General features: G+C 41.7%; 10 non-coding genes across 10 annotated transcripts; 5 read left to right on the forward strand and 5 right to left on the reverse strand.

Moving 5' to 3' along the window:
* Nucleotides 1-7,174: 7,174 nt before the first annotated feature.
* Nucleotides 7,175-7,246, reverse strand: TRNAQ-CUG (transfer RNA glutamine (anticodon CUG)). The gene has a single exon. It is a non-coding gene; the product is annotated as a tRNA-Gln (tRNA).
* Nucleotides 7,247-7,505: 259 nt separating this feature from the next.
* Nucleotides 7,506-7,577, forward strand: TRNAQ-UUG (transfer RNA glutamine (anticodon UUG)). Its single transcript has one exon. It is a non-coding gene; the product is annotated as a tRNA-Gln (tRNA).
* A 913-nt stretch (nucleotides 7,578-8,490) lies between these two features.
* On the reverse strand, nucleotides 8,491-8,562 carry TRNAQ-CUG (transfer RNA glutamine (anticodon CUG)). The gene has a single exon. It is a non-coding gene; the product is annotated as a tRNA-Gln (tRNA).
* A 2,351-nt stretch (nucleotides 8,563-10,913) lies between these two features.
* On the forward strand, nucleotides 10,914-10,985 carry TRNAQ-UUG (transfer RNA glutamine (anticodon UUG)). Its single transcript has one exon. It is a non-coding gene; the product is annotated as a tRNA-Gln (tRNA).
* A 909-nt stretch (nucleotides 10,986-11,894) lies between these two features.
* TRNAQ-CUG (transfer RNA glutamine (anticodon CUG)) lies at nucleotides 11,895-11,966 on the reverse strand. Its single transcript has one exon. It is a non-coding gene; the product is annotated as a tRNA-Gln (tRNA).
* Nucleotides 11,967-12,224: 258 nt separating this feature from the next.
* Nucleotides 12,225-12,297, forward strand: TRNAQ-UUG (transfer RNA glutamine (anticodon UUG)). The gene has a single exon. It is a non-coding gene; the product is annotated as a tRNA-Gln (tRNA).
* A 909-nt stretch (nucleotides 12,298-13,206) lies between these two features.
* Nucleotides 13,207-13,278, reverse strand: TRNAQ-CUG (transfer RNA glutamine (anticodon CUG)). Its single transcript has one exon. It is a non-coding gene; the product is annotated as a tRNA-Gln (tRNA).
* Nucleotides 13,279-15,640: 2,362 nt separating this feature from the next.
* TRNAQ-UUG (transfer RNA glutamine (anticodon UUG)) lies at nucleotides 15,641-15,712 on the forward strand. Its single transcript has one exon. It is a non-coding gene; the product is annotated as a tRNA-Gln (tRNA).
* A 907-nt stretch (nucleotides 15,713-16,619) lies between these two features.
* TRNAQ-CUG (transfer RNA glutamine (anticodon CUG)) lies at nucleotides 16,620-16,691 on the reverse strand. The gene has a single exon. It is a non-coding gene; the product is annotated as a tRNA-Gln (tRNA).
* A 259-nt stretch (nucleotides 16,692-16,950) lies between these two features.
* On the forward strand, nucleotides 16,951-17,022 carry TRNAQ-UUG (transfer RNA glutamine (anticodon UUG)). The gene has a single exon. It is a non-coding gene; the product is annotated as a tRNA-Gln (tRNA).
* Nucleotides 17,023-17,803: the final 781 nt, after the last annotated feature.

Genomic DNA, 17,803 nt, shown 5'->3' on the forward strand with positions numbered 1-17,803 from the left:
CGACATGCATACGGTGTAAGTTCATTCATGAAGGGCGCGAGCTTTATTCTGTGCAGAGAGCGCGCGGTAGTTGAACATGTAGGGCGTGACGTGGGAGGGTGCGATGGTGATGTGGGTGGCGTGGTTTCATTGGTTTGTGTTTCCACTATTCTTTTCACTTCCTCCTTACTTCTCTCCAGCTCCCCCCATCTTCTACTCATCCAGGGCGAATCTATGTTTGTTCTAGTAAGGTATAGTTTATCTAAGCTTTCCCTTTCACTCTTCCTTCCATCCTTCTCCACTCCTCCTTCCTCCTCACTACAAAAATCATTCATAAATGGCACCCCCCACTCTGCCTTTTTTCCTTTCATTGTTACTGTTTTTAAGTCTATTAGGTCTCTTTCTCCCTTTCCGTTGTTACCAACTGTTCCCCTTTGTGCTGATGTTGTTGCTACCTCTCTACTTTTATATACATCTCCCCATCTTACACTCTCCCAACCCCTCTCTTCTCTTCCTCCTTCACTCCTCTCCTCCATTTCCCTACTATTTTCCTCCCTTTTCCTTTTCAACTCCTCCATTACTTCGTTGCTCATCTGTTCCAATATCCTTTCATCCTCTTTCTTCCTTTCCCATTTCACCCTTTCTCTTTCTACTATACTCTCTATTACCTTCCCCTCTTCATATTTCTTAGTTGCCTCTGATATTATCCTCCTCCTCCATATTTCCATTTCTTTTTCCTTTTCTTCTTCTTCCTTCTTCTTCTCTCTCAGCACTACTCTTGATACCCTATCTGCTGCTCCTTTTACCCTTTCAGCTTCTCTCTTTTGTTCCTCACTTCGTTCCCTTAATTTTTCCAATTCGTCCTTACCTTCTTTCCTTTTCCTCACTCTCTCTCTTTCCTCCCGCTCAAGTTGTTTGATCAGTTCATTCTGCTCATCCCTTAGTTCTGCTAATCTTTCCTCCAAAATCTCTTCCTTCTGCTGTAGTAGCTCCTCTCCCCTCATTTCACTCTCTCTGGCACTATCCTCGTTTGTTCTCCTTACCGCCTCCCTTTCTTCTCCAGTTAGTGAGCCTCGTAATTTCAACAATATCTGTGCAGCTATCCACTCATCGTTTCCTATCTCTACAGTCTGCTCTTCTCTAATCCTCCTGTCCCCCATTGGTATCTTCCCATGAGCCACATATGGTGGAGGGCTGTATGCCGGGTTTGAGTATCCTTCAGCCGCCCTTAACTGTCCTGCTATTTCTCCTAATTCTCTTAAAGGGTACAACCCTCCTCCCTCTGTTTTCACTCCCGGTGTTATGGGTATCCCATTCCTCGGTTCCTTTTTTATGTCGTCTGATTTATCAATCTTTTCTCCTCCCTGTCTTTCGTTCCCCGTATTCTTTGTGCTTTCGCACTCCTTTTCCCCACCCGTTCCTTCTTTCTTAATCTCCTTTTCTTCCGGTGTTTCCCCCATAGTGAACATTCCATTTGGTCCTGGTCGAGACCCCTGGAACATCCTCCATAAGTTAAACACCTCCACATGGTTTGCCAACTTCTTCCCCTTGTATGTATTGTGCAGATGGTTCAGTAGTGAATGTTGGGCATATGGATCGAAACTACCATTAGGCGGCCATGGTGTTAACATTTTGTTATCTGTCCCCTGGGTCCACTCTATGCTGTACTTAATTAACTTCTCCCTATGTGGTGGCAGTGTGGTGCATATGTGCTGTAGTGGGGTAGTGAGGGTGTTCCCCCACCCTCCCGACCCTCTCCCGTATGACATAAATTCACTCCCCTTGTTACCCTTACCCTTACTAGCAGTTTACGATATACAACCTTGTATTGCTTACCTCACCCCGCAAATGTGGGGACTTTCGACAATCCTTTTGACAAATTATGCAATAATAATAAATATGATGTTATATTATATTCCTTCCCCTACGGCCCCCTGCGGCCGAAGCGCACGCAGCCCCCTGCGGCTGCGTACCCCTTACGATGATCTTATACAGTCGTCCTGTTTCTCCGTTCTCCTCCCCCGTTTACACTTGCCATGGCCGGCGTTCTCCGAGCGCAGCCACGCCCCTTTCCCCTTGTTTTCGATCCACTGGTTTATAGTTTATCTCCGTACCAGCTCCTTTATCATGCTTCTCTTCCCCACCACTCTCAAACCCAAAATTCCTTGTGCTCGCGATATCCTATTAAATCCCTACTGGTGACGTCACCGATTTCTTCGAGCTACTGGTATATTCTTGTTATGTTTTTTAAGTTCAAAATACACTTGCAATCTACCCCGCTAACCCTACAGCTGTCTTCCTGTCTCTCCTGGAACAAGGTAATCTCATCAATAATATAACCGGACTGCGCACACTGCGTCGCCTCGCGTGTGATACGCCCCTTAACAGGAGGGCTTAACCAGCCAATTATCTTCCGTTTTGGGCAACTATGTAACTAGCTACCGCCCACAGGGAAACGTCATCTACCTATCGAGTTTCTTGCTCGAACAATAGGGAACCTCATCTACTCATTGATCAATAAATGTCAAGTCGTAGGAAACCACACACCCACCCTCACACTTAGTCGCAATTTAGACCATCAGGGTCTTACGAGCGGCTGCACGTGATGTTTTCGTGCCCCGCCCCCCTCTTTCGCGTAACGTTAGCTGACTGTTACGAGCGGCTGCACGTGATGTTTTTCGTGCCCCGCCCCCCTCTTTCGCGTAACGTTAGCCGACTGTTCTCGTACTCGTTTTCCTATCATTCATTCTATTAGCAACACTCAATTAAACCTTCGCCGCACATCTCTACAATACCTCCCCCCTCCCTTATTTACTTCCTCTACCTCCCTCACAATTTCGCATTGCTTGTTGTGCGTGTCATGCTCACCAAGTTCTCTCGATGCAGGGCCGCTCGACTGCGTGCACCCTCCAAGCGGCTCGCCACCTCCCCTCGTCTGGACCACGTCTGGACACTCGCCGACCGCGGGCGGGATACTTCTCAACCGGCTCCCGAGGGCCAATATCCGGATTGCGCTGTCCGGTCTTCTCGCGGCTCCACGATGGTCCTGTAGTCCTAAGAAGGGGGCAACGGCAGAGGGGGCCGCGCCGCCGGGCCTCCTCGCAACGGGAGTGCCTGGAAAAACTAAAAATAAAAGTTGATCTTAAACAGATCTCAGCAGTGCCTCCAACTTGTCGGGGGGGAAATTCTGCCGGGGTCGGCCGGGCCGTCCGCAGACCTCCGGGCAGGGAGGCCCCAACTCCTCCCGTATATCCCAGATGAGATAGAGTATGAGACGCACACAAGGAGCAAGGCGACTCTGCTGTTTATTTATACAAAACGGCAGGGATGGGTCAAGGAGCGTACGCGTCCGTCCTGACACACACATAATCGTGGGGCTCGCAGGCCCTTTTTACTGCATTATGACGCGCTACTTGCGTCACTTCAGAAAGTTAACAAAAACCTATCGCCACTCTTAATTGGTTGCTCGAGTGGTAGGGTTAGTATAGTACACATATAGAGAATGATATTAGTGGACAAGGTGTAGTCAGGTGGTATATCTGGGTTGTCCCTATAATTGGATACATAAGAATTGTTACATGAAGGCTCCTGAGGATTGGCTAATGTTACTGACGTCTGAGATAAGAGCCCCATGTTCTGATTGGTGCATCCGTGAGCTCCCCAGCCTGGGACCACCGTTGTTCCCAGCTCTCGGTGTACTTGTGTTTGCAACAATGTTTCAATATGGGTACGTGCAGACAATGTGAGGATTTATTCATAGGTGGAAGGCTGACCGCTCCCGCTGACCGCTCCCACTGTAGCAGGTGTCCATTGAGCCTTTCAAGTGTCTCGGCCTGTGTCTCGTAGTGAGGGACCCAGACGCCTTTTCTCTCCTGGGTTTTGGCATCTCGTCAGATTCGGCTTGGTCACGTGAGGCGGGACCGTGTTTGAGGCAGAATTCTGCACAATTAATATTGCTTTTCCACTGTGTGTCTGGTTTAATTTGTAGATATGACTTTAACGTTGGTACGTGGAGTACGAGGTTGCAACATCGTGCCTTTGATGATTTGTTCTTGGATGTGGGCTTGCAACATTGCGACCTTGGCTGGTTGCTCCATCGGGTTCTTTCTGCAGGATCAGCAACCTGACTCTTGCTTTGTTAATGTCCACGGGAGCTCTTGTTTGAGGCTTACTCGGGCCTGGTGCTTAAGTAGTCTGTTTGGTGCATAGGTGCTTTAGATTATAGTAGCATACATTTCCATGACCAGTATCGTGTTTCCATTATACCTCTCATGGTGGTAACGGGTTTCAAGGGAAGCGTGAGCAAGCGTTATAGATGAGTTCATGATGCATCTTGCGTTTCTGCATTCTGAAAGCCTATGTAAAAATAATAAAGATGCACGTCCGTGAATATGCCTGTCGCCTACGTCAGAGCACTGAGTATGTTCTTCGTGTAAATTGGTGTGGAAATGTTAAGTGTGTATACTTGTACAGATGTGCTTCCCGTTGTCTAGGTCGTCATGGCATCTCTAACGACGTGTGGTTTTTAGTCTAGCTGATCCGAGCCGCAGGTGTCGGCATGGCCAGTGCGGGCTGCTGGGCAGGCAGGTGGACACATCCGTATGTTCCTGTACCAGGGTACCTGGTCGTCTGGTAAAAGGACAAACTCTTCCCGCGGCGGGTGTCTGGGCCGTGACCCTCTAGGCCAAGCGCGAGAGGTGAAGGACGGGAGCCTGGTCTTCCATTCTCCCACTTCAGGAGGCTCAGAGCACCATCCGCATTCTTACGTACAAAACATGTAAGGAAATAATCAGATCTTTTGCTCTGCAGGAGTCAGGCTTCTTTAAAGCCTGACAAAGTGGCAGAGTGCCATTGTAAACTGAGGCATGATGAAACCATGCCCAAGAACCCAGGCAGGTTAAACCCTTCCACTCATGCCCCGAATGGCCACGAACGGCCAGGTTCTATAGACAGGGCAGCTGGCATGGATTATGGACACTTTTAACATAGGGTGGTTTTTCAACCTTATCTCCTCTGGGAGCAAAGCGCTGGACAGGGTTTCCTGTACGTTTTTGAGGTTCGCAGGCATCTATGTGTGGATGTTTCTTGGTGTGAAAAGCATGACACCTTTTGGGGTGACACCAGGCTCTTCTGGGAGTTAATTTGCATAATCTCTACTTTCTATTTTATGTGACATGGGCTGCAGTTACATTGTTCTGTTAATAGAGGGCAACACACAGGTCATAGTTCCAAACAGGGGTGCACGGTCTGCTTGCTAGCTTACATTTACAATTCTATTTGGGATTCACCGCCTTTTCATAAACTGAGTACTCTTCCGGAGTATCTCTAACTTATGTAGGTGTTTTGGGGGTGTTACGTGCCTTTGTATGACTGCTGCAAACCACTTGATATTAGACATTGATTGGAAACGACATAAAACATCCTGACACATATTGTAAGCGGACATAAAATGACCTATATTAGCTAATATAAGTAAACAGACATCACTCCCCCCTCCCCACAAAAAGGGATGTATGCGTACACAAAAAATAAAAATGAAAAACAAGCAACTACTGCAGTTAAAATCTAAAAATGTAAATTCAGTTACATGATCATGACTCGGAAGGGGAAGTTAAAAAGTAAAAAAACACAAGGTAGGAGAGAGGTTAGCTTTACATGCCATGAGGGAGGAAGAGGTCTTCCAAGCACTGTTGTGTATGTTGGTCAATCCCTCTGAAACGCAAAAGGGATGTGCACATAGAAATCAAAGCAGAGTCATCCAGAGAGACTATTTAATTCTTTTTTTTTCAAATTCTCAAAAGGAAGCTGCTATCAAATTGAACTATTCATCACAGCCACTGCTAGGAAATCTATGTGCATAAAATGACAATACACCCAAAGGAAAACAAAATATAGCTATAACATGTCAGATTACTAAATTCAGAGTCCAGCCTACTAACCATTAGACCATGGAACCTAAATACTTCTGCAAATGCTGAACTTCATTATGCCAAAACAGAGGCAGTCAGAAACAATATTTAATATTGCTTAATCATATGCCTCAAGAGGAAGAATTTGATCTACATGCTCTATAAAGCACAGAGATTGCTATAGCACAACGTCAATCGACAACATCGCTGTGTTTGTATGATATCAGTCAATTGGGACTATGAATCTGTAAAAATTGTAAATGTGCTCTATATTGCCATTTCTGATTCAACGCTCTCAGGTGCATCTTGCAAGGGTTCCATGGTGTAATGGTTAGCACTTTGGACTTTGAATACAAGTTCAAGTCTCGGTGGAACCGTTATCTTGCTCTTACACTCCATTTTCTAATTTCTCAAATTACAATTCAACAGAGTTAATATTCAGAAGTTCAGTCGACTCAGGTAGCCGTTTTCACACTCTCTCTCTCTCTCTGCACGACATTACATTTAAATGCACTTTGGTGCCTGATACCAATACAGTGATGCAACTACATATCGTTAATGTACAATCCCTAAGGTCAATCAGAGTGGGCACCCAGATATCTCTCAGAAACATTTTCCACAGATAAATAATGTTCAACCTTAACTCTATGAAAAGAAAAATGTACACACTATGTGCAGTAGATTCTCTGCTCACTGGAACATGCAGAAACAACATTGATGTGAAAAGATTGGAAAAAGCCCTATTTTATTAACATTAAAAAATGTTATACAATTATTTTGGTGAATCATATTCACTTTCACAATCATTCCTATGTTTCAAGCAATTTGATGGTCTTATTAAATGTGTAAAAAATGTAATTCTTTGAGTTGACAAACTGTATGGAGAGCAAACTTTTTATAACTTACAAGAGTTATGAGTTCTAGAAAGTACTGCATTTACTGATCAAGTGCCCTTGTTTAAATGTACTTACTTTATTTGGATCACACCTTTCTCGAAAGAAGAAATAAACTCTAAATTATCAGGAAACAATTCAACTGATTTTAGGGGCCTCCTGGGCTTTCAATGCAAATCGCTGAGATCAAAAGCCAGTTTAATAGCCATTATACCTTGGAGCTTTGGAGATATGAGAGTGGGCAGTTTCTTTGTGGCAAAAGAGAGTCATCCCCAGAAACTATTAATATTCTTTGGTCAAAGAAGACTGCCATCAAAGTGGGCTGTAAAGCAAAGCTATTGCTGTTATATCTATCTGCAAATGAAAGGCAACTCTAAAAGAGAAGCAGCCCCAAGGTCCCACCGAGACTTGAACTCGGATCGCTGGATTCAGAGTCCAGAGTGCTAACCATTACTCCATGGAACCCACATATTCAGTAGCATGATGCACTTCATTCTGGAAAAACAGAGCACATCAGAGAAAATATGTAATATTCCTATATCATTAGACTCCAGAGGAAGAATTTGATCCAAATGAGACATGAAGCCAATACTTTGCGATTGCACAGCATCCAACAGCAACAGTGCTGCTTCGATATAATATCAGTAAACGGTTACTATAGGTCAGTAAAAATCTTGACTGTGCCCTATATTCTCATTGCCCTTATGAAGCTCTGCTCAACAAGGGTTCCATGGTGTAATGGTTAGCACTTTGGACTTTGAATCCAGCGATCCAAGTTCAAGTCTTGGTGGAACCTCTCTCTTGCTCTAACACACTTTGTCTCCTCGTTGTCTTAAATTATAGGCCAAAGATAGTAATATTCATAAGGTTAGTGGTGTAGGGTATTCATTTTCGCTCTCACTCTCTGGCATAACTTTTCATAAAAATCCACTTTTGTGCCTAGCAACTTAACCTTTATGCATTTTTTTTAAATGTATGAACAGTGAGGTCATTCTGAGTCGATGGGCAGATCTGCATCGGAAACATACATAAAAGATTTGACATTTTCAAACTTAACTCAATGTTAAGAAACATGATCAATCTGTGACCCAATGGATTCTCTTTTTACTTGAAGATGCAGCAACAACATTAATAATACCATTTTGGGAAAAGCAGCTCTATTGTATCGCCATTCTCTTTCAAAATTGTTAAAGGGTTAATCCTATGAAAAGCGACCACATTCAGAATCAATGATATTAATCAAGCGTCTTAACAGTCTTTACATGTTTGTAAAATGAAGGTATCAGTTTGAGATGAAAAATAGAACGAAGAACACACTTTTCTTAATTCACAAAAGGCCTGAGGTGTATAAATACTGTTTGTACCGACCAAGGGCCCATTCGTGAATGTACTTACTTTAGTTGGATCATACCTTTCTTCAAAGAAGACATCCACAATAAACGATAAGGGAAAGGTTCGACTGATGGTAAACTCTTACAGAGATTTGAATGCAAATTATTGGATTCAACCTCCAGGGTGCTACCATTACACCATGGGTCTTTCACACCACAGAAAGTGGTGGGTTTCATTGTGGCTAAAGAGCGTCATCCATGGAAAATCTTTCTTTCTTCAAATGCACCCAGGGAATAATGCTATGAAAGTGGGCGACACAGCAGCGTCATGGCTATTAAAACAAGACACTGAGAGGAAAACAAACACAGTAATTCCCAAGGTCCCACCGAGATTTGAACTTGGATCGCTGGATTCAGAGTCCAGAGTGCTAACCATTACACCATGGAACCTACATACTTAGTGACATGATGAACGTCATTGCAGCAAAAAAAGAGCCTTTTAGAGAATGTATGCAATATTCTTTTATCTTATGCCTCCAGAGGAAGAATCCTATCCAAATGAGCTGTAAAGCAAAGAGTTTGCTATTGCGCAACAACCAACTACACAGTTCCACATTTGCATAATATCCGTGGGCTAGGAATATGAGTTTGTTAAAATGATGCATGAGATCTCGATTCTCATTTCTGTTTCAACTCTGTCAGGTTGCACCAGCAAGGGGCCCATGGTGTATTGGTTAGCAAAGAACATTACTGAAGGGCCCCTCGGCCAGCCAGAAAGCCAAAATGGAGAGAACGGGCATGAACTGGTTGTGAATGAGCTTCAAAATGCGTTCACAGGTAATTGAACTGGTGATCTCCTCAGTTTATACACCTGGAACTCCTGTCAATAGCAACAGTCGGCAGCTGGGTTGCCAGACATTTCGTCGAAAAAAATTTGTCGACAGGACAATTGGTTGAAACCATTTGGTCGAAAACCAAATGGTCGAATTGCTTTTGTTTTTTATTTTCACATTTTTTTGGGGGGGGTTTGGGGGGTCCCCCCAACCCCCTTTTTTCCCCTAAACTACAACCTAAAAAATATATATATAAATAAATTAAAAAATCGACCATTTGGCTTTCGACCAAATTACGTCGACCAAATGTCTTTCGACGAAATGTCTTTCGACGAAATGTCCGGACAGCGGCAGCTGGTCTGTGTCAGTAATGGCAATTTGATTTAGCCATTTTCACAACTCCCTAATAAATGAACAAAATGTTCCATTTGTAGGCACAGTTACATGCTATGGTATGTATACCATGCTTAATAACCACCATAGGAGGCTCAGAGCACCATCCGCATTCTTACGTACAAAACATGTAAGGAAATAATCAGATCTTTTGCTCTGCAGGAGTCAGGCTTCTTTAAAGCCTGACAAAGTGGCAGAGTGCCATTGTAAACTGAGGCATGATGAAACCATGCCCAAGAACCCAGGCAGGTTAAACCCTTCCACTCATGCCCCGAATGGCCACGAACGGCCAGGTTCTATAGACAGGGCAGCTGGCATGGATTATGGACACTTTTAACATAGGGTGGTTTTTCAACCTTATCTCCTCTGGGAGCAAAGCGCTGGACAGGGTTTCCTGTACGTTTTTGAGGTTCGCAGGGATCTATGTGTGGATGTTTCTTGGTGTGAAAAGCATGACACCTTTTGGGGTGACACCAGGCTCTTCTGGGAGTTAATTTGCATAATCTCTACTTTCTATTTTATGTGACATGGGCTGCAGTTACATTGTTCTGTTAATAGAGGGCAACACACAGGTCATAGTTCCAAACAGGGGTGCACGGTCTGCTTGCTAGCTTACATTTACAGTTCTATTTGGGATTCACCGCCTTTTCATGAACTGAGTACTCTTCCGGAGTATTTCTAACTTATGTAGGTGTTTTGGGGGTGTTACGTGCCTTTGTATGACTGCTGCAAACCACTTGATATTAGACATTGATTGGAAACGACATAAAACATCCTGACACATATTGTAAGCGGACATAAAATGACCTATATTAGCTAATATAAGTAAACAGACATCACTCCACCCTCCCCACAAAAAGGGATGTATGCGTACACAAAAAATAAAAATGAAAAACAAGCAACTACTGCAGTTAAAATCTAAAAATGTAAATTCAGTTACATGATCATGACTCGGAAGGGGAAGTTAAAAAGTAAAAAAACACAAGGTAGGAGAGAGGTTAGCTTTACATGCCATGAGGGAGGAAGAGGTCTTCCAAGCACTGTTGTGTATGTTGGTCAATCCCTCTGAAACGCAAAAGGGATGTGCACATAGAAATCAAAGCAGAGTCATCCAGAGAGACTATTTAATTCTTTTTTTTTCAAATTCTCAAAAGGAAGCTGCTATCAAATTGAACTATTCATCACAGCCACTGCTAGGAAATCTATGTGCATAAAATGACAATACACCCAAAGGAAAACAAAATATAGCTATAACATGTCAGATTACTAAATTCAGAGTCCAGCCTACTAACCATTAGACCATGGAACCTAAATACTTCCGCAAATGCTGAACTTCATTATGCCAAAACAGAGGCAGTCAGAAACAATATTTAATATTGCTTAATCATATGCCTCAAGAGGAAGAATTTGATCTACATGCTCTATAAAGCACAGAGATTGCTATAGCACAACGTCAATCGACAACATTGCTGTGTTTGTATGATATCAGTCAATTGGGACTATGAATCTGTAAAAATTGTAAATGTGCTCTATATTGCCATTTCTGATTCAACGCTCTCAGGTGCTTCTTGCAAGGGTTCCATGGTGTAATGGTTAGCACTTTGGACTTTGAATCCAACGATCCGAGTTCAAGTCTCGGTGGAACCGTTATCTTGCTCTTACACTCCATTTTCTAATTTCTCAAATTACAATTCAACAGAGTTAATATTCAGAAGTTCAGTCGACTCAGGTAGCCGTTTTCACACTCTCTCTCTCTCTCTGCACGACATTACATTTAAATGCACTTTGGTGCCTGATACCAATACAGTGATGCAACTACATATCGTTACTGTACAATCCCTAAGGTCAATCAGAGTGGGCACCCAGATATCTCTCAGAAACATTTTCCACAGATAAATAATGTTCAACCTTAACTCTATGAAATGAAAAATGTACACACTATGTGCAGTAGATTCTCTGCTCACTGGAACATGCAGAAACAACATTGATGTGAAAAGATTGGAAAAAGCCCTATTTTATTAACATTAAAAAATGTTATACAATTATTTTGGTGAATCATATTCACTTTCACAATCATTCCTATGTTTCAAGCAATTTGATGGTCTTATTAAATGTGTAAAAAATGTAATTCTTTGAGTTGACAAACTGTATGGAGAGCAAACTTTTTATAACTTACAAGAGTTATGAGTTCTAGAAAGTAGTGCATTTACTGATCAAGTGCCCTTGTTTAAATGTACTTACTTTATTTGGATCACACCTTTCTCGAAAGAAGAAATAAACTCTAAATTATCAGGAAACAATTCAACTGATTTTAGGGGCCTCCTGGGCTTTCAATGCAAATCGCTGAGATCAAAAGCCAGTTTAATAGCCATTATACCTTGGAGCTTTGGAGATATGAGAGTGGGCAGTTTCTTTGTGGCAAAAGAGAGTCATCCCCAGAAACTATTAATATTCTTTGGTCAAAGAAGACTGCCATCAAAGTGGGCTGTAAAGCAAAGCTATTGCTGTTATATCTATCTGCAAATCAAAGGCAACTCTAAAAGAGAAGCAGCCCCAAGGTCCCACCGAGACTTGAACTCGGATCGCTGGATTCAGAGTCCAGAGTGCTAACCATTACTCCATGGAACCCACATATTCAGTAGCATGATGCACTTCATTCTGGAAAAACAGAGCACATCAGAGAAAATATGTAATATTCCTATATCATTAGACTCCAGAGGAAGAATTTGATCCAAATGAGACATGAAGCCAATACTTTGCGATTGCACAGCATCCAACAGCAACAGTGCTGCTTCGATATAATATCAGTAAACGGTTACTATAGGTCAGTAAAAATCTTGACTGTGCCCTATATTCTCATTGCCCTTATGAAGCTCTGCTCAACGAGGTTTCCATGGTGTAATGGTTAGCACTTTGGACTTTGAATCCAGCGATCCGAGTTCAAGTCTCGGTGGAACCTCTCTCTTGCTCTAACACACTTTGTCTCCTTGTCTTAAATTATAGGCCAAAGATAGTAATATTCATAAGGTTAGTGGTGTAGGGTATTCATTTTCGCTCTCACTCTCTGGCATAACTTTTCATAAAAATCCACTTTTGTGCCTAGCAACTTAACCTTTATGCATTTTTTTAAATGTATGAACAGTGAGGTCATTCTGAGTCGATGGGCAGATCTGCATCGGAAACATACATAAAAGATTTGACATTTTCAAACTTAACTCAATGTTAAGAAACATGCTCAATCTGTGACCCAATGAATTCTCTTTTTACTTGAAGATGCAGCAACAACATTAATAATACCATTTTGGGAAAAGCAGCTCTATTGTATCGCCATTCTCTTTCAAAATTGTTAAAGGGTTAATCCTATGAAAAGCGACCACATTCAGAATCAATGATATTAATCAAGCGTCTTAACAGTCTTTACATGTTTGTAAAATGAAGGTATCAGTTTGAGATGAAAAATAGAACGAAGAACACACTTTTCTTAATTCACAAAAGGCCTGAGGTGTATAAATACTGTTTGTACCGACCAAGGGCCCATTCGTGAATGTACTTACTTTAGTTGGATCATACCTTTCTTCAAAGAAGACATCCACAATAAACGATAAGGGAAAGGTTCGACTGATGGTAAACTCTTACAGAGATTTGAATGCAAATTATTGGATTCAACCTCCAGGGTGCTACCATTACACCATGGGTCTTTCACACCACAGAAAGTGGTGGGTTTCATTGTGGCTAAAGAGCGTCATCCATGGAAAATCTTTCTTTCTTCAAATGCACCCAGGGAATAATGCTATGAAAGTGGGCGACACAGCAGCGTCATTGCTATTAAAACAAGACACTGAGAGGAAAACAAACACAGTAATTCCCATGGTCCCACCGAGATTTGAACTTGGATCGCTGGATTCAGAGTCCAGAGTGCTAACCATTACACCATGGAACCTACATACTTAGTGACATGATGAACGTCATTGCAGCAAAAAAAGAGCCTTTTAGAGAATGTATGCAATATTCTTTTATCTTATGCCTCCAGAGGAAGAATCCTATCCAAATGAGCTGTAAAGCAAAGAGTTTGCTATTGCGCAACAACCAACTAAACAGTTCCACATTTGCATAATATCCGTGGGCTAGGAATATGAGTTTGTTAAAATGATGCATGAGATCTCGATTCTCATTTCTGTTTCAACTCTGTCAGGTTGCACCAGCAAGGGGCCCATGGTGTAATGGTTAGCAAAGAACATTACTGAAGGGCCCCTCGGCCAGCCAGAAAGCCAAAATGGAGAGAACGGGCATGAACTGGTTGTGAATGAGCTTCAAAATGCGTTCACAGGTAATAGAACTGGTGATCTCCTCAGTTTATACACCTGGAACTCCTGTCAATAGCAACAGTCGGCAGCTGGGTTGCCAGACATTTCGTCGAAAAAAATTTGTCGACAGGACAATTGGTCGAAACCATTTGGTCGAAAACCAAATGGTCGAATTGCTTTTGTTTTTTATTTTCACATTTTTTTGGGGGGGGGGGTTTGGGGGGGTCCCCCCAACCCCCTTTTTTCCCCTAAACTACAACCTAAAAAATATATATATAAATAAATTAAAAAATCGACCATTTGGCTTTCGACCAAATTACGTCGACCAAATGTCTTTCGACGAAATGTCTTTCGACGAAATGTCCGGACAGCGGCAGCTGGTCTGTGTCAGTAATGGCAATTTGATTTAGCCATTTTCACAACTCCCTAATAAATGAACAAAATGTTCCATTTGTAGGCACAGTTACATGCTATGGTATGTATACCATGCTTAATAACCACCATAGGAGGCTCAGAGCACCATCCGCATTCTTACGTACAAAACATGTAAGGAAATAATCAGATCTTTTGCTCTGCAGGAGTCAGGCTTCTTTAAAGCCTGACAAAGTGGCAGAGTGCCATTGTAAACTGAGGCATGATGAAACCATGCCCAAGAACCCAGGCAGGTTAAACTCTTCCACTCATGCCCCTAGGCCCCGACGGCCACGAACGGCCAGGTTGTATAGACAGGGCAGCTGGCATGGATTATGGACACTTTTAACATAGGGTGGTTTTTCAACCTTATCTCCTCTGGGAGCAAAGCGCTGGACAGGGTTTCCTGTACGTTTTTGAGGTTCGCAGGGATCTATGTGTGGATGTTTCTTGGTGTGAAAAGCATGACACCTTTTGGGGTGACACCAGGCTCTTCTGGGAGTTAATTTGCATAATCTCTACTTTCTATTTTATGTGACATGGGCTGCAGTTACATTGTTCTGTTAATAGAGGGCAACACACAGGTCATAGTTCCAAACAGGGGTGCACGGTCTGCTTGCTAGCTTACATTTACAGTTCTATTTGGGATTCACCGCCTTTTCATAAACTGAGTACACTTCCGGAGTATTTCTAACTTATGTAGGTGTTTTGGGGGTGTTACGTGCCTTTGTATGACTGCTACAAACCACTTGATATTAGACATTGATTGGAAACGACATAAAAAATCCTGACACATATTGTAAGCGGACATAAAATGACCTATATTAGCTAATATAAGTAAACAGACATCACTCCCCCCTCCCCACAAAAAGGGATGTATGCGTACACAAAAAATAAAAATGAAAAACAAGCAACTACTGCAGTTAAAATCTAAAAATGTAAATTCAGTTACATGATCATGACTCGGAAGGGGAAGTTAAAAAGTAAAAAAACACATGGTAGGAGAGAGGTTAGCTTTACATGCCATGAGGGAGGAAGAGGTCTTCCAAGCACTGTTGTGTATGTTGGTCAATCCCTCTGAAACGCAAAAGGGATGTGCACATAGAAATCAAAGCAGAGTCATCCAGAGAGACTATTTAATTCTTTTTTTTTCAAATTCTCAAAAGGAAGCTGCTATCAAATTGAACTATTCATCACAGCCACTGCTAGGAAATCTATGTGCATAAAATGACAATACACCCAAAGGAAAACAAAATATAGCTATAACATGTCAGATTACTAAATTCAGAGTCCAGCCTACTAACCATTAGACCATGGAACCTAAATACTTCCGCAAATGCTGAACTTCATTATGCCAAAACAGAGGCAGTCAGAAACAATATTTAATATTGCTTAATCATATGCCTCAAGAGGAAGAATTTGATCTACATGCTCTATAAAGCACAGAGATTGCTATAGCACAACGTCAATCGACAACATCGCTGTGTTTGTATGATATCAGTCAATTGGGACTATGAATCTGTAAAAATTGTAAATGTGCTCTATATTGCCATTTCTGATTCAACGCTCTCAGGTGCATCTTGCAAGGGTTCCATGGTGTAATGGTTAGAACTTTGGACTTTGAATCCAACGATCCGAGTTCAAGTCTCGGTGGAACCGTTATCTTGCTCTTACACTCCATTTTCTAATTTCTCAAATTACAATTCAACAGAGTTAATATTCAGAAGTTCAGTCGACTCAGGTAGCCGTTTTCACACTCTCTCTCTCTCTGCACGACATTACATTTAAATGCACTTTGGTGCCTGATACCAATACAGTGATGCAACTACATATCGTTAATGTACAATCCCTAAGGTCAATCAGAGTGGGCACCCAGATATCTCTCAGAAACATTTTCCACAGATGAATAATGTCCAACCTTAACTCTATGAAAAGAAAAATGTACACACTATGTGCAGTAGATTCCCTGCTCACTGGAACATGCAGAAACAACATTGATGTGAAAAGATTGGAAAAAGCCCTATTTTATTAACATTAAAAAATGTTATACAATTATTTTGGTGAATCATATTCACTTTCACAATCATTCCTATGTTTCAAGCAATTTGATGGTCTTATTAAATGTGTAAAAAATGTAATTCTTTGAGTTGACAAACTGTATGGAGAGCAAACTTTTTATAACTTACAAGAGTTATGAGTTCTAGAAAGTAGTGCATTTACTGATCAAGTGCCCTTGTTTAAATGTACTTACTTTATTTGGATCACACCTTTCTCGAAAGAAGAAATAAACTCTAAATTATCAGGAAACAATTCAACTGATTTTAGGGGCCTCCTGGGCTTTCAATGCAAATCGCTGAGATCAAAAGCCAGTTTAATAGCCATTATACCTTGGAGCTTTGGAGATATGAGAGTGGGCAGTTTCTTTGTGGCAAAAGAGAGTCATCCCCAGAAACTATTAATATTCTTTGGTCAAAGAAGACTGCCATCAAAGTGGGCTGTAAAGCAAAGCTATTGCTGTTATATCTATCTGCAAATGAAAGGCAACACTAAAAGAGAAGCAGCCCCAAGGTCCCACCGAGACTTGAACTCGGATCGCTGGATTCAGAGTCCAGAGTGCTAACCATTACTCCATGGAACCCACATATTCAGTAGCATGATGCACTTCATTCTGGAAAAACAGAGCACATCAGAGAAAATATGTAATATTCCTATATCATTAGACTCCAGAGGAAGAATTTGATCCAAATGAGACATGAAGCCAATACTTTGCGATTGCACAGCATCCAACAGCAACAGTGCTGCTTCGATATAATATCAGTAAACGGTTACTATAGGTCAGTAAAAATCTTGACTGTGCCCTATATTCTCATTGCCCTTATGAAGCTCTGCTCAACGAGGGTTCCATGGTGTAATGGTTAGCACTTTGGACTTTGAATCCAGCGATCCGAGTTCAAGTCTTGGTGGAACCTCTCTCTTGCTCTAACACACTTTGTCTCCTTGTTGTCTTAAATTATAGGCCAAAGATAGTAATATTCATAAGGTTAGTGGTGTAGGGTATTCATTTTCGCTCTCACTCTCTGGCATAACTTTTCATAAAAATCCACTTTTGTGCCTAGCAACTTAACCTTTATGCATTTTTTTTAAATGTATGAACAGTGAGGTCATTCTGAGTCGATGGGCAGATCTGCATCGGAAACATACATAAAAGATTTGAAATTTTCAAACTTAACTCAATGTTAAGAAACATGCTCAATCTGTGACCCAATGGATTCTCTTTTTACTTGAAGAAGCAGCAACAACATTAATAATACCATTTTGGGAAAAGCAGCTCTATTGTATCGCCATTCTCTTTCAAAATTGTTAAAGGGTTAATCCTATGAAAAGCGACCACATTCAGAATCAATGATATTAATCAAGCGTCTTAACAGTCTTTACATGTTTGTAAAATGAAGGTATCAGTTTGAGATGAAAAATAGAACGAAGAACACACTTTTCTTAATTCACAAAAGGCCTGAGGTGTATAAATACTGTTTGTACCGACCAAGGGCCCATTCGTGAATGTACTTACTTTAGTTGGATCATACCTTTCTTCAAAGAAGACATCCACAATAAACGATAAGGGAAAGGTTCGACTGATGGTAAACTCTTACAGAGATTTGAATGCAAATTTTTGGATTCAACCTCCAGGGTGCTACCATTACACCATGGGTCTTTCACACCACAGAAAGTGGTGGGTTTCATTGTGGCTAA

This window comes from Ambystoma mexicanum, chromosome 5p (genome assembly GCF_040938575.1).
Source record: "Ambystoma mexicanum isolate Mex_15411 chromosome 5p, UKY_AmexF1_1, whole genome shotgun sequence".
NCBI classification, from domain to species: Eukaryota; Metazoa; Chordata; class Amphibia; order Caudata; family Ambystomatidae; genus Ambystoma; species Ambystoma mexicanum.